General features: G+C 37.5%; 1 long non-coding RNA gene across 1 annotated transcript; it reads left to right on the forward strand.

Annotated features, from left to right (window-relative positions):
• The first annotated feature begins 674 nt into the window (after window positions 1-674).
• Window positions 675-3790, forward strand: LOC127483700 (uncharacterized). The gene is made up of 3 exons (XR_007910198.2): window positions 675-740; window positions 2282-2455; window positions 3647-3790. It is a non-coding gene; the product is annotated as an uncharacterized lncRNA (long non-coding RNA).
• Window positions 3791-10826: the final 7036 nt, after the last annotated feature.

Consider the following 10826-nt stretch of genomic DNA (forward strand, 5'->3'; position numbering starts at 1 on the left):
CCAGCCCTGGCCATGGTGGGCATTTGGTGATTGAACCAATATATGAGAGGTCTCTCTCCCTCTCTCTCAAATAAAATAAATGAACAAATAAAAAATTTTAAACATTTCTAACCACTGTTATAGAATGTGGAAATATCTGAGAGTTGTACTTGTGACAAAATCACAAGTAATGATAATTCAGATGCAATGTATTGCTTACATTCATAAATGAAGGAAAAACAAAGTTCAGTTAAAGGTTGATGAAAATAAATATGTAACTTTTTTCCTTTCCAAACTCACGAACTCCCTTCATGGAAACCCAAGTTTTAGATCTCGGGTTTAAGTGGCTGCCTATTGCTTCTCTGCCATGTGAAATCTGTTCTATTTTCTCTTACAACATCTGTCTATCAGATCTCAATCTAGTCCTTTACACTGCTCATCCCACATTCCCCCTCAGCACTGAGCTATTTAATCCAAATCAAATCACATTTTAACCCTAGAACACAAAATATTCAGCATTGTATTAAGTGATCACTCTGACACAAGTTTTATTGTGCATTCAAGTACTCAATTTTGCTAACATTTCTCAGTCTATGTGTAGGCATGAAAATCCAGTTGTACCCCAACAAATTCAAAAGATAAGAAGATCTACTGAGTTTTAACAGAATTATAAACGCAGTCAAAGCAGAAATTTCAATTAATCCATCTTTGCATCCTCAGTTTGGGTATATAGAAGGAGCTCAAAAGACATTATGGAATGGGTAAGTAATCCACTATTCATAATAAACAGATTTCTTAGTGAAGCAAACACATACAAAATAGTATGAAACTTATATAGGAAAAAAGAGTACATTCATAATGAAATTGACTTTAATTCTGGTAATGTTAATTTTATTAGAAGCTATCAAGTTTTTCCTTTGCAAATAATCCCCAACTACCTAGGAATGGACAGTTACCTCCCTTTTCTCTCTCTCTCTCTCTCTCTCTAATTTTATTTATGGAAGATATGGCAGAAGCATATATCAATTCTCTTATAACCTGTGTTAAAGTAAATCCTGTACTTTGAGATCTGTTCCAAACTGGGTCTTCATAGCCACCTCCTGTTACAACATTTCAGAGGCTTCAATAAGCATATTTGCTCAATGAATCATGTTAACCTTTGCTCTACTTATATTATCCAATAGCTCAGGACTTCATTATTTTTTCCTGAAATATACAGGTCATTTTTCAAACAAGGAAAACATCATTTCAATGTTACCTTATTTTTTGAATATGTATAGATACAACAATTGTTTTTCAGCAGTGGCTGCTTTGAATATTGGCATGGATGGGCTTGTTTTTACAGTGGTGGAAATTACAACATTAATGTAGCATAAATTGTTTTTAAGAGCTAAGTGTTTTTCAGACTTCATTTGAGATCCATTAATGGGTTGTAAAATCATTTGATTGTGTCAAAAACATCATTTTTAAAGAGAAACAGAACAAAGTAGAAAATACCAGGATGTACTGTACATAATCAGTAGATTTAGCATATATATGCATGTATGTGTGTGTTTTACTGAGTTGCAATGTGAAATTTATTTCTTGCCATGAGTCATGGCCAAAACAATAAAAACAGTAATTATGATCTCTATATTGAATATACGGGTTGAGAGGGTGAGAAAAAATTGTTTGTGGCATGGAGTGGGTCACAGAACTGTGAACAATTTAAACGTTATTAGATCTCTTGGATTTGATTTCAAACCAATGCTCTCTCAGCAAGAACATGACTTTTCTTTGTTCATATATTTTAGCTTTGTTTTTAAATCCACCTGTTATATAGAGACAGAGCATTTGCTGAAGTCACACAAGAGTCATGATTACCTCAAGACTGTTTTGCTGCTTGTGTTTCCCGACAGGATATTCTATAGCTATCTGACTTTAAATGTGGACATTCAAGCCCTGTATGGAATGCACTTGTAAAATGAGACTGGCAATTCCTATATCATAAGGAGGTTATGGAAATTAAAAGATGTAATATAATAAAGCAATAGCAGAATGACTGCCCCACTAGAAATAGATTCAAAGCAACATAGCTTTAAAAGTTTGTTTTTAAAAGCATTTAAAGGGATAGCCAAGAGCTTAAGAACATACTTCAAATATATTAAAATATCCTTCATGCCCCAAATGTTATCAGAATGCTATTCTTCTAATATTGCATTATAACACGATCAAGCTAATATGTGTAAGAATATACACAAGTATACTTGGTAAATGTTGAATTTAATTATATGGCACATAAAGATGGTTTTATATGTTGCAGAAAAACATTCTTGAAATAAAGAACGTTAGGTTTGAGTTTGGATATGAGAAAGAATTTCCTGATACAATAGGTGTTAAGCAACATATCACAGAATCTGTGCATCTTCTTTCCTGAATGTTTTAAAAGAATTCCTAGTTAAAGCCAACTCAGTTCTTGCTGATTAGAGACTGGAAGGTAAGCCATGAAACTGGCATATTGTTTGTCTAAGTTCACAGACTATAATTTACTTTTAAGTATGTTTAAATTAAGCTCTAATTTTTAATGTGTTTTCTAATGGGATTTATTTATAAATCAAATACAGTTAAATCAGAGAATTAAGAATTTGTACAAACCTTGCTATTTGCTTTCCACTTAAAAAAAAAGAATTTATACATAAGATTCAACAGCATCCTCCTCCATCCATCTCCACAATTATCTCCAGTGAAATAACACTTATCCAAGCAAATGATTTTCATCATTTTTTTAAAGATTTATTTTATTGATTTGAAAGACAGAGTACAGAGAGAGGTAGAGACAGAGGTCTTCCATGCACTGGTTCACTCCCCAATTGACTGTGACAGCTGGAGCTGCACCGTTCCGAAGCCAGGAGCCAGGAGCTTCTTTCAGGTTTCCCACGTGGATGCAGAGGCCCAAAGGCCTGGGCCATCTTGTACTGCTATCCCAGGCCACAGCAGAGAGCTGGACTGGAAGAGGAACAGCCAGGTCTCAAACTGGCATCCATATGGGATGCCTGCGCTTCAGGCCAGGGCTTTAACCTGCTGCACCACAGCGCCGGCCCCAATTTTCATACTTTTTTGAAGATCACTATATCTGTTTATTTAGTATCTCTTATTGTAATCCAATAATTACTTAGTATCTCTTATTGTAATTCAATTAATTCATGTTTAATAACTATTCCTGTGAATAATATATTTTCACATGTCAAACCAAACTCTCCGTTTCAAAACCCAGGTGTTGTAGTGCAGCGGATTAAGTGGCTGCTTGTGATGCCAGCCTTCTACATCAGAGTGCTGCTCCTTCAGGTCCCAGCTGCCCCCCTTCTGAACTAGCTCCCTGCTAACAGGTTCAGGAAAGCAGCAGATGTGCTGCCCACATACTCGGGCCCCTGATACCCATGTGGGAGATCCAGATGGAGTTCTGGGCTCCTGGCTTCAGTCTGACCCAGCCCCAAGCTTTGTAGCCATTTGAGGAGTGAACCAGTGTATCAAAGATTGATCTCTCTCTCTCTCTCCCTCCTCCCCCCACCATGTGTGTATATATTACTCTTTCAAAAAAATACATGATAAATCTTAAAAAAAAAACCTCTAAATATATTCATTCATTAAAAAAACATTTATATAAAACATTTATTTGGTTGTTCTCCAGACAGATAAAGGTGCTTTGCGGCTACAGATGTGTTTAAACAGCACATGTAGATGTACAGGGAACCACAGAGAAAGAACTAAAGTAGTCCCACAATCTAGCAGCACTGTCCTGGGACATGACATCAGGGGCAGACTGGAAGTCAAGGTAAGAATTCAAATCTTATGTTCAGCTTTACCTTTCCAGGTATAAATATCAACCGTCAATTTCACAGGAAGCTGAGCTGTGGCTATAGCAGATCTATGGTTTGCAGTTACCCAGTCTAAGGGGATTTGGTTGAATCAGTCTCCTGTGTTGAGATCATATTCTGTTGCATGCCACCTGCCATTTCAGAACAAAGAGGAGGGATCAGCTGCCCACCACCATATTTCCACAATAGCTGAAAGCTCATCCTCTCCTTGAACTCAGAGATGATCTCTTGCACCATTCTTTAACGAGCAGCAGACTGTGGAAACAGGGCAGTGTTTTTCCAGAGATAAACAAAGTTAATGGATATTCCATAATGGAAAGCTGCCAGTTCTAGATTCTGCCAGATCCCATCCAAAGGAACTTACAGAAAGGTTGTCTGGCTTTCATTCACTTCACCCCAAGGCATCAGATTACCCAATACAGGCAGTAAATGTAGCTCCTCCTTGTTTTCCTGACTATCTAAGCTCTTTGACGGGGATCCCTGATCTGAAGGCCAGCTCCTGCCAATGCCTCGGGACCCATGCAGCTGGGCCCTACTGGGTCACATGATAGGACACAGTCAGGAGCACCAATCCAAACATGCTACACACTCGAGTAGAAATAGAAGAAACTAATATGACCATTCCCACCTTTGTTTACAACTTATATGAAAATAGCCTTAGTTATAGCCAAGAAACATGAAAACTCCATTAAAAAACAATGATGCATTTAAGTTCATTATCGCTGAAGAATAAACATCTAGCAAGTTGAAACTAATTATCCATCAGAAAGAATTATGTACTCAATCTACCACACTTCATTCAGCAAGAGGGTTAACAGGAGACCCTTAGGCTGATTTTGCTTAATGACTACCCCCCAAAAAAAGAACAAAAAACAAAACAAGAACTTTGAGCTGCTTATAAAATGTAAGTCTAACTGCCCAAATAAATCAGTTCTCTGAAAAGAAAACTAGGGTTCCAGGATGGATGTTTTGGTGTAGCAGGTTAACAGATCAAGGCAAATGGCCACATGCCCTATCATAGTACCTGGCTGCTGTCCTGCCTTCTCTGTACTTATGATTCAGCTTCCTGCTAATGTGCCTGGGAGGCAGCAGACGACATGGCCCAAGGAGTTGAATTCCTGCCACCATGTCAGAGACCTGGATGGAGATCCTGGTTCCTTGCTTTGACCTGGCCTAATAAGCCTGGTTTTTGTGGGCATTTGAGGAGTGAAACAGTGAATAGAAAATCTTGCTCAAACTTGCTCTCTTTCCCTCTCTGTCACTCTGCCTTCCTTTCAAATGAATAATTCTATAGAAAGAGAGAGAGAGAAGAAAACTAGGGCTTCAACTGCCTTCAAACCACAATCATAAATGTAAATAAAAGAAAGATTAAAATTGTACTAAGTCTGTTGAGTTACTCCTTACCTGTAAACCCCATTCTGAATACACTGCATTTCTTTAAATTAAAACTGACCTGTAAGTCCAGGAAGATCTGAGGATGAATAAACATTCCTATTGGTCTCTCTTTGTGGCCATTTTAGTAGTCTTAAATAGGTACTCATTAAATACTTGATGAAAAACAATGACTGACTTTCTGCTGGTGATAATGTGATTGTGTGAGTCAAACACTGATTTTGCAGTTTGTCTAAACTTTGGACAGGCCTGATAGTTCCAACATTTTGCAAGGCACAAACAATGAATATGAAGGTATTAATATGCAATCCACACTTAATCCTGGGAAGTTTTGCTTTGCTGTGTCTTGTTTATTTTTATATTCAGATAGTACAACTTACAGTTACTCAGGTCAGAGCTCTGAGCAGACCATTTCTTAACACTTGATTAGTGTGCTACGACATGACCATGCTTATTTTTGAAAGGCCACGCAATCCTAACAGCGAGATACTAACCAAAAATTGGTGCCCTAATCCATGTGAATACTAAGGTAAATCCAATCCTAACATCACAGGTAGTGGTGTTTCACATTCTTTCATTCAACAATGATTTAATACCTACTATATTAATCTATGATGCTTAATTTTATGTGTCAACCTGACTAAATCACACCCTGTCCAGATGTTTGACTACACTTGTTTCAAGGTAGGTCTGTGGGAGTCTTTCTGGATGAGATTAGCATTTGAATGGGTAGACTGGTAAAGCAGATGGCCCTCTGCACTCTGGATGGGCCTCAGCCAGTCCTTTAGGGTCTGAGTAACACAAACAGGAGGAGGTGGGAGGGTATTCTCTCTATGCCTGCCTGCTTTAGCTAGGACATTGGTCTTCTCCTGCCTTTTCATTCGGACTGCTTATACCATTGACGATCTTGTCCTGAGGCCTTCAGACTCAGACTGAAATCAAACTGGGCTTTCCTGGGTTACAGCTTGTTGGCAGCAGATCATGGGATATCTTACCCATGTGATAAGTATGTGAATGAATTCCTTAAAGTTTAGATTTTCAATAAATGTGGTGTAATATTTAGTCCAGGAAATCACACACATGCACATATTCTGTTTGTACTGTTTCCCTGGAGAACTCTAATACAGAAATTGATACCAAGAAGTGTAATGCTTTATAACAAATACTTAAAAATGTGACAGCAGCTTTGAAACTGGATACTGGGGAGAGAATAGAAGGGCTTGAAGAGGTATGCTAGGAGAAGCCAATTTTGCTATGAAGGGATAGCTAAATGAGGACTCAGGAAGAGAAGAGGAGAGCTGTAGAGAAAGCTTCCTCAGGGAATACGCAAATCACAAGGTGTAGAATGCTCCTAGCAATTTAGGTGTCAAATGCAATTTTGATGAGGTTTCTGCAAATGAGGAACATGTTGATGGACATGTTATAGAACATGTTATAAAGTGGCAGAAAACTTGCCTAAACTGTGTTTGTGTTCCAGTGTTATAAGGAGCTTATAGTAAAATATAATAGAAAATGGAATCAAAGAAGCAACTGGTAAGCAAAAAGTAGAAGAACATTAAAGATTTGAGAAACTCTCAACATACCCATATTGCAAAAGATAGTCAAAGGTGTTCAGAAAAGAACAGCAAGACTTTGGCTAACTCATCATTCGTTAAAGAAGTTGGCGTGATTATGAACAAAATACCCAAACTCCCAGTTCAACAGAGGTCGGAAATAGATTTCTGACCATTCTAGCATTCATCTCTGGTAAACTTTCCTTTCATTCATTCACACATTTATTTAAGAATCTCGTTTATTTAGTACACATTGAATAGCTATCTGCCAGGATTTGTGCTAGGTGATGGCATATAAAGATTATTACAACTGATCTCATATATCGAGAAGTTCATGGTCTAACATACAAATAAATATATAAGCACTACAATAAGCATAATCCAATGTAAGAACAGCTATGATAGAAACGTGTTATTCATGAAAGAAATGCATTCATTTATCTCATTCAGCCAGTGCTTCCCTGTGTAACACACCATACTGATAGACTAAATAATTCTCACTGGACACAATGGGGAAGGTATTAATAGAGATGATATTTGAGTTGATCACAGAAGGATGAACATAAAATCTTTATTTAGGTCTTCAAGTGATAAAAAGTACCTAACCACACCTTGCTGTAGAATCTAGTAGTTAAGAGTGTGGCTAGTCAGATGAATGATCGTGAATATTAAGTCCTTCACATACTAGCCATTTATTAGCTATTATCTTAACTCTTCTGGTCTTCAGTTTTCTTGTTTGTAAAATAACAGCACTATCTCACTATAAAGAGTTATTATGAAGCTAACATAAGAGAATTTATAGAAGGCCTTAGTCAAAAGTAATAAATGTGAGTTAGCAATAATATTATTACTATATTACTATTCTCCAAAAAATATAAAGTGTATTCTAAGACTGAAGTATCTGAAAATGCCACTGTGAACTGGATTGCTTTTCAAATAAATTCTACCCTATACCTTTGAACTGAATCACAGCAATAGTTGAAATACATGAGGAAGCACCCCCTCCCACCATTCCTCTAAGTAGATTATTTACAATTTTCATCCTATTGCAGTATAAGCCATGGGATAGCTGCAGTATAATCCCTGGAGCTTTGTGAACACATGTCAGTTGATAGCTTGCAGTGCTAGATCCTGGCTCTGAAAGTGAAAAATCCTCTGCATACAGCAATCTTCAGTCATTCCTTTCCTTAAGACTCTTCTTCCTCATCTGTATCTTCTCTTACTTTATCTAAGAAGACTTGCCTTGTTTACCATATCAAACAGCCCTTCTTATGTTCTCTTCTGATCCTTGGAGTCTCCCTCTCCAAATTCTTAAACATCCGTATTATATCATCCCATTGACTTTTCTGTCCCTCCCACTTGTCTCTCAGCATCCTGATAAAAAGGACATGTCCCAAATTCATGATCGTGCTCACAGGGGTCTACCAGGGCCTGGTATACAGTAGGTACAAAGTCATTTAGAAGTCAGAAAACACAATTACATTAGAAATGAAAGAGTATGAAAAGGTTAAGGAGATTATGGTCATATCTTAGATGGAAATTATGAGTTGAGAGCCTCCATAAAATGATTAGATCTTAGGTGGGGCTCCTAATAGTTGAAGAAGAGGAAAATGTAGGTCATAGACCTCAGCAGGTTGAAAAATTCCAAGACAGTAGTTCATAAACATGAATGCTGAAGTCACAAAGTCATGGTTATTGGATTTCTCCTACAGCTGTGGCAGCCCTGTCAACTTTGTGGGTCCAATCGTTTGTTGAACCATTGAAGAAAAGTCAGGTGAGAAAATGTCCCTGAATGCTTGGCCTTACATTCATAGATTTAATTATTTTAATATAGAAAATATAAAATCCAGAGTAAACTCACTGAGACAGAGGTATAAATCTAAACTAGATTGAAGGTCAAAGTTCACTTAAGCAGACCTTGTACTACTATTTCTCGAAACTATGCGCCTGTGTCTGGAATGCCACGGTTCTGTTGAGGGTGGAGGACCATTGGAGCCAGTTTCTCATTTGTTGAGCGTGGATTGTAGCAGCACCATGGCGTGCAGCACATGGATGACTACATCCCATCATACTGTGAAGTTCACTTCCCTTTCCCCTGCTCCCCTAGCATGACTCATCTTTACCTCATCCTATCCCCTTTCCACACTCAGGGCAACACCATAAACCAGTAACCTTTTTTCCTAGAGTCACTTTAAGCCAAAGATATAGGGTATATTCCTCTCACCTAAAAAAAAAATCATGTAAATGGTGCTTCTTCATATAAAAGATAAGGTTTTGGTATATTTGGTACTAATGATGAGTTTGTTTCAAAATATGGCCTAGGGGCTGGTGCAGTGGCATAGCTGGTAAAGCCACTGGCTGCAGTGCTAGCATCCTATATGGGCATTGGTTCAAGTCTTAGTTACTCCACTTCTGATCCAGCTCCCTGCTAATGTGCCTGGGAGGGCAGCCAAAGATGGCCCAAGTACTTGGGCCCTTGCATATTAGTGGGAGACCCAGAAGAAACCCCTGGCTCCTGGCATAGGATTAACCCAGCTCCAACTGTTGCAGCCATTTGGGGAATAAACTAGTGAATGAAAGATCTCTCCTTCCTTCTGTACCCCTCCCATCCCCCCAACTCTGCCTCTCAAATATATAAATAAATATTTTTTAAAAAATGGCCTAGAGTTCATAAGCGGTCTAAAATAAATTTCTGATATCCCAGGCTGAAAGATATTTCTGGTACAGGAGACTCAACTAGGAACAGGAAGAAGGATCAAAGAAAGACAGAGAAAGCCAACAGAATAACATCTATTTTTGAACTTTGGATGAAAGCTCCAGATAATGATAAAAACCTGCTGTAACAAATAATATCTAAAAATACTTATATCCTTGTTCTTCATTCATTGTTTTTACAAAAATTATAGCAGAAATTAAGTGATATACACCAGTATTCAAAGGAATAAAATTATAAATCTGATTAATAATTCTGGATGTTTCAGTTCATGAATGTTCTAAATCATACTGCATTCAACATCAGGGCTCATCAACCATGGTATCTAACCCCTGCTGGCACTTTTTATACATCTGGTCAACAGAGTTTAGATAATGTGAAAACACATAACCTATTTCCTTAAATAAATATTCTGAATGTGTTCACATCATGAAAGTGATATAATAACCAATAGCAATATATATAGTTGACTTAATATGCAAATTTAAATGAAATTAGGATTTGTCAGCAAGAACAAAGATTTCTTGTGTAACCCATGTGTTAAATGAGTAATGGTTATAATTTGTTCCTTGTATGAAGTAATGTTTTCCTTGGGATATTTAGCAATATTTAACCATCAATCCATTGGCATCACACCAAAAACACCTGTGCTGCCACTAATCTGCTCTGGTATGTTAATCACACGAAGGAGGGAGCTAACAAAGCATTCAATGTGTCTTAAAAGAAACAATGGAATACTTTATGTCTCACTGTTTGAGACATACAATGGACATAATTTGCTTGCATTGAAATTGAAATTGAAAGGACTAAATAGATCAATTATCCTAGACCAGGAACTGATAGAAGCCAGAATATATCACTTGAAGGCACAAAAAACTTAACTAGAAAAGGGGACTCCTTTAATGAGGTAATGAGAACAACTTTTCAAGTAGATGGTAAGACAGTGCATGAAGGTCTAGAGTTCTCTCATACACAGAGCAGGGACAGTCGCTTTAAGGAGCAAAACAGCTCATGTACTCATGGAGGTTTCTGTGATTAGAGAGGGAAAGATGATGGATGTCTTGATGATGGAATGAGTACAGGAATTCCAAAGCTTTGAAAGATCAGGATAGATGCTGGGTTTCTGAGGGAATACCTCACAGGAGATTCCAATCACTACCCCATTTTCCCTTTTTGATATTTCATTTTTATTTAAGTCTCTTTAGAGTGAGTTCGGTACCTGGTTAATGTTTGAGGTCCTGTACAGATCATATTTTTTTTTGTACTCGGTATATTAGTTAGCACAAATCAGTGGAAACACCATATTTATTATTTTTGGAACTGGCTTATTTCATT

Source organism: Oryctolagus cuniculus, chromosome 12, assembly GCF_964237555.1.
Source record: "Oryctolagus cuniculus chromosome 12, mOryCun1.1, whole genome shotgun sequence".
NCBI classification, from domain to species: domain Eukaryota; kingdom Metazoa; phylum Chordata; class Mammalia; order Lagomorpha; family Leporidae; genus Oryctolagus; species Oryctolagus cuniculus.